This window comes from Protomyctophum parallelum (genome assembly GCF_964188405.1).
Source record: "Protomyctophum parallelum genome assembly, chromosome: 10".
In the NCBI taxonomy this organism is placed as follows: domain Eukaryota; kingdom Metazoa; phylum Chordata; class Actinopteri; order Myctophiformes; family Myctophidae; genus Protomyctophum; species Protomyctophum parallelum.
In genome coordinates this window covers 36,667,396-36,673,395 of record NC_139704.1, presented here as the reverse complement: position 1 = coordinate 36,673,395, position 6,000 = coordinate 36,667,396, and positions in this window count along the sequence as shown.

Sequence of the window (6,000 nt, the reverse complement as noted above, 5' to 3'; positions counted from 1 at the left end):
TTGGTCATTGTCCAGATCAATGTACAAGAGGGTTTCTTTATAGTCACATCTTGCGTATAGGGGTGCATGAGAGCAACATAATTTGTTCTGTAGCCGCATTAGTAGTAGTAGTAATAATAATAATAACTAGAACTGCACTCTGTTGAGTGCCTACTTGCTTGTTGCACCCAAGTAGGCCAACTTGGCCTACTAGTGCGCAAGCAGAGCGCGCAACTAACTGTCGACCGCTACAAACTCTCAAATCTCAGCCTCTCTGTGAAAGAACGTTTGCAATATTGAATTATTAGGTTTAGCTATTTGCTACATTGCTATATTTGTTGTATGTGGTCAGGGCAAGGTTTCAAAAACATTTTGAGGAACATTTTTGTATATGACAAAGTGGGCTTAACCCATTTTGGGCGGGAACCCTTTTGGTGTTTTAAACATTATGTTATAGGCTTGTAGGTCTGCTATTTTTGAAAAATCGTAAAAATGTGGGGCAAATCTTTGAATATATATTCTTTCAAAGTGAATGTTTTTAACTCAGGAAGTGGTTAAAACCCATCCATCAGAACGATGAAGTACGCTACGGTAGTCTGCGAGTCAACCCGAGAAAGCGTAATCCTCCTGACAGCCTCAGACAGTCTGTCGTCAACCCCGCGTCACTCCGCCGTAACACTGTTGAACATTCTGGAGTGAACTACGCGCACAACAAGACAAACTTTCTACACCTCAGCATCACCTTGACCCACCTAAGCCCCCCGCCCACACCCCCCCCCCCCCCCTTAACTCTCTCCGCTCTCTTTTAAGCTTAAACCGCCCCTCCCCCACCCTAATTAAGGTGAAAGAAAGACTTCCAAATAAAGCTGATGAGAGCTGACAAGTTGCCCCCCCTCCAGCCCATAGTCTGTGGATGTGAGCGGCCCAGCTAGCGCATGAGACTCCATCGGAGCAGGGCTTGGTGGAGCCTCACGGTTTGGGGTCAGTGTCTCTCCCTCTCCAGGGCAGACTGTTCACACTCTCACACCTGCCTGTCAAAGGAGAGACCTGTTGGGGCCTCGCCGGGGGGGCGGGGAGAGGAGAGAAGAGGCGCTGAGGGAGAAGGAGACATTCAGACAGGAGAGAAAGACAAAAAGGAAAGGAAAGGTACTATGTTTACCGCTAATATGGTTTCTGCCTCGGGTTTGAGTAAATGTGCGCTGTGACTGGCCAGTCGCTGTGATTGACAGCCTACACCTAAACCTAACCCTAACCTTAACCTCAGTAAAAACTATACCTAAACCTAACCCTAACCATAACCTCAGTAAAACTATACCTAAACCTAACCTCAGTAAACTATACCTAAACTAAACCTAACCTCAGTAAAACTAACGCAGTGGCTGGGGGGGCGTTTCCAAGAACCCGAATCCGAGGCAGAAACCATATTAGCATGTTTACCCAGGGTAACTAGACTAAGCTCAAGAACTTGTTTACAGCCAGGCCCTGCTCATAGAACATTTCATGGTAGGGGTTCAATGCCTTGTCCAAGGGCAACTTCAGCGGTGGTAATTTTAACGTGCCGGTCCGAGGATACGAACTAGCGACCTTCCGATATCAAGACCGCTCCGCAAAACCGTTCGGCCACCGCTGCCCCTTGGCTAAACTCTCCAATATGGATGTAGGCCTATAACTATTTCTGGCCGAACCTCCCCCCCCCCCCCCCCCCCCCCACACACACACCATTTTGATGGTTTAAGATAGTCTTCCCTCCAAGTTGCAATGTAACACAGCTCTGTTTGCACTTTTATTGTATTCAGTATTGTTTTGATAGTTTAGTTTTTTCCTTGGCAATGTAGCCGTTTTCTCATGCCAATAAAGCTCCTTTGATTTGATTTGATTTGAATTGAATTGAGAGACAGACAGACTAGCCTCGGTAGTACCCAGGCTTTTATTTTTGTTCGCATTTGGCTCAAAAAAAGAGCCTGTTTTCTACCAAGGAGGGGAGGGGAGGGGAGGGCGGTGAACCAATATGATACAGCGCATTGCTCCTGGCGGCACCCGCTCCTCTAGTCTATATACAAGAAATCACGGTGGCTGGGCCAGGCTACATGCATACAACTTATAAGGTTTATGAAGTATTATATAACTCATAACAATTTAATTTATTAAGTGCTGATCATAATGCATCTTTAAACTCAGTGAACAGCATATAACTATACCATGTGACACTTTACTTTAGGTTGTGTCTATAATGCATTATAATTATAATTTAGAATGCATCCTAATGCATTATAATGAAGAGAGAGAGAGAGAGAGAGAGAGAGAGAGAGAGAGAGAGAGAGAGAGACATACATCTTATTCGTTAAAGGTTAAAGAATAGGTTCTGAAAACCAAAATTAAAACAATGCCAGATTAGCTGCCCAGCTCTCACACACACACACACACACACACACACACACACACACACACACACACACACACACACACACACACACACACACACACACACACACACACACACACACACACACACACACACACACACACACACACACACACACACACACACACTTAACACACTTTAAGGTTGGGTTATAATGCATCATAATGCACAGTGTCTATTATGGTTGTGGTTGGCCAGTATGAATCCAACCCATAGACTGTAAAGATCCAACCTCTCATAGGCCCAATCCCAATCCACTCCCTTGCTGACTCAATGAGCCCTCACTGACTTAGCTGCGCGTTCATGTGAAGTCTGCGAGGGCTTGAGGGATGTCCCATTTGAAATCGGTAAGTCAGTGAGGGCTCAGCCCCGCCCCTTTATGTGCCCTTTGCCAAAGTCAGCGTCGATGCTGACTTTGGCAAAGAAATTACCCACAGTTCATAGCGTTACCAGTGGAATGAGGGGGATCCTCCGAACGTCAATCATTTAGCTATGCAAATTAGTTATGTATCGCGATTAGAATGTCAACAAACACAATAGTGCTTTCTCACTGTTCTCAAAAGCAGACGGAATGGAAGGATATAGGCTATATATTTAATAACAATAATAAGGGAAACATGATGAGAAATGACTAATGAGAAAAGTAAAAGAATATGGAAATGAAATGTATAATGCATATTATTATATATGAATATTACAACTCATATCACACAGGAAAGTGTATTTATTAAACTAATAATAAAACGATTAGCTTAAATACTAAAATAGACATGTGTAAATAGGCCAAGCATGTAGGTAGGTACTGTCTGTGAATAAGGACAGTTTTTATAAAGTGATGGAAAGTGTCATGAATGGCGGACTCATCTTCAAAGTGCTGTCCCATTTCTTTCACAACAATTTGGAGCCCTTGCATTCTCTCACCCTCAAGCACTTACAGCTGACGTCATTAAAGTCAATGAGGGTCCAGGGTGCAGGGCTTGAGGGAGGCAATTGGGATTGGGCCCTAGTCTCCTGTGTTGTAGGGCGTGTAGGCTATGATTGACTATGCTGGTAAAAATCTAAAGGTATGCTTGGACTGCCTTCTAGTGGTGACCATGTGAAGTACAAGACCTGAACATGTTAAAACAGAAATGTTGGAGTGGACACGCACACGCACACGCACACACACACACACACACACACACACACACACACACACACACACACACACACACACACACACACACACACACACACACACACACACACACACACACACACACACACACACACACACACACACACACACACACACACACACACACACCCCCCCCCCCTCCCCCCATGTTAGGGTTGCGTTTATGGTTTGGTTCCCATGATGTCCCTCAGAACATTACTAGGCCTACTGAACACTGAACAGGTTATTGACTTCGGTAGGACATTATGAACCAGATTTAATGTGCATGAACTCTCATAGATCCTATAATGTAGCCTACAGGTTGTTCTTTCAACCTTAATTTACATTTTGAGAATGTCTCCTTTCATGATTTTAAATCGATCTCACACTTACACATCGCCACGTCTTCCACCCTCGACTGAAGAGCACAAGAGCTCGAGCTAACCACCATGTAAGTCTTTAAATGGCTTCAGCTGCGGTGGATTAGTGCTTAACGCACCTGACCAGCATCTAAAAGACACTGGTGGAAAGTAACTCGGTACATTTACTTACAGGTACTGTACAGTTTTGAGGTATTTGTACTTTACCTGAATATGTTACATTGTCGGTACTTTTACTTCTACTCCACCACTACATTTCAGAGGCAAATATATTGTACTTTTAATCCACTATAATTATTTGACAACTTTAGTTATAGTTGCTTTGTAGATTTAGATTATTATTACAAAACATACATTACCCACTTCAGCCCGATATACATTTCGGCCATTTGAAAATAGCCGATCTACAAGCTCACAATGTCGCGATGCGACGATGAGCTTGTAGATCCATGAGCTTGTAGATCCATGAGCTTGTAGATTGGCTATTTTCTAAGGATTTTTATACATTTTATACATTTTGAAAACAGGACATTCTGCATATCGAGTACTTTCTACTTTGGACTAGTACATTTCGATTCCAATACCTTCCTTTGTAGGCCTACTTTGTAGTACATTTTGAATGTGAACTGGACTTTTACTTAAGTTGTATGTTCTATGTTGCAGTATTGATACTTTCACTTAAGTAAATAATTGGAGTACTTTTTCCACCACTGCTAAAAGGGTATGGATCATTTGGAGGGTGCCGTGTCATTAGTCAGAAGGTTCATTGTTCCGAAATTACTATCCCTATCTCTAACCCTAACCTAAACCTAACCGCAAGCACGGGAGCAAACCTAAACCTAACCGCAAGCACGGGAGCAGTGCATGTTCGGACTAACGGGACTTCGGATCTATGGGCAGTTTCCATTTGGAGTGCAGTGAGTGTGTGTGGCACAACAAAGTTTGAGAAAGGATATGATTTAGAAGGGATTTGTAGTATCGGCCTCAGGTCGTAGTGGGTTAAGTCAGGTCTTAATTAAGTGCAGTCAGATGTATGGCTGACATCTGAAAGGTTAATTGTACCGAACATACGCCAGCGTCTGGATTTAACTGTAGCATGTTCAGCTATACTGTAGCATCTGCCGAGACTTGGCTGCTTAGGGTATGCGCATGCATAAAGTGAGTTTGACCTAGTTTAATGCAGTCAGATATAGGACCTTTAGAGAAGAAAGAGGAACTAACCAGGTGCTCAATGGAGGTAGCAGGATGTGATAACGGTGCTCAAAAAACGGGATCAAAACATGATAAAAAGAGAAGGATCCGGGCACACAAGGTTAAAAAATGAGGAACGCCTTTAGTAAATTAAAAGGCAACTGCCAACATGATTCGAACTAACAGGTCTTCATCTTTCAGATAAGACCTTTCTTTGGATGTATGGGCTGTCAAGGCCATAAAGTGCGGTAGTCACTCAGTAGGCGTTGCCATATAACTTCCGGGTATGTCTATTTCCTCACTCTGACAGGTGAGAAACCTTGGGAAAAGCATGTGTTTGTAACTAGTGGCCTATGATGTAGCTCACCTCGCATTGCAGACTAATGTTGCATATTTTGTTGCTACTACTGGTGATAGCTTTTTCTCTCTGTCATTGCATTTACTCATCGTATGATGAAGAAAGTATGAATGAGGCCATCTAGGATAGCGTGCAACAAAGCTGTTGCATGCAGAGTTAGGTTAACGTAAATTAAATAGTAATTCAGATTGAGAGGGTTATGGCTGGTAAAACAAAGTGAGTTGGGGAAGTAAACAATGTTAAGCTTCCAAGTACGATATTTAGATAGGGTTGGTTGGGTGGGTGATAGGGATGCTGAAGGCAATATAATAAATACAAATGTCTGACGTACCATATTGTAGTGGTAGAGATATATGACTTCTGTCTGTAGTCGTTTTGTTAGACTCTAGCACGGCACTTCATACCATTGCCATCGCATCTCATTACTAAGACTAGAACCTTTAATTGAAGAACCAGCTGTAAGCAGTTATGGTTTTAAGTCTCATTTATCAATTTTAGTGTGTACACATGAATG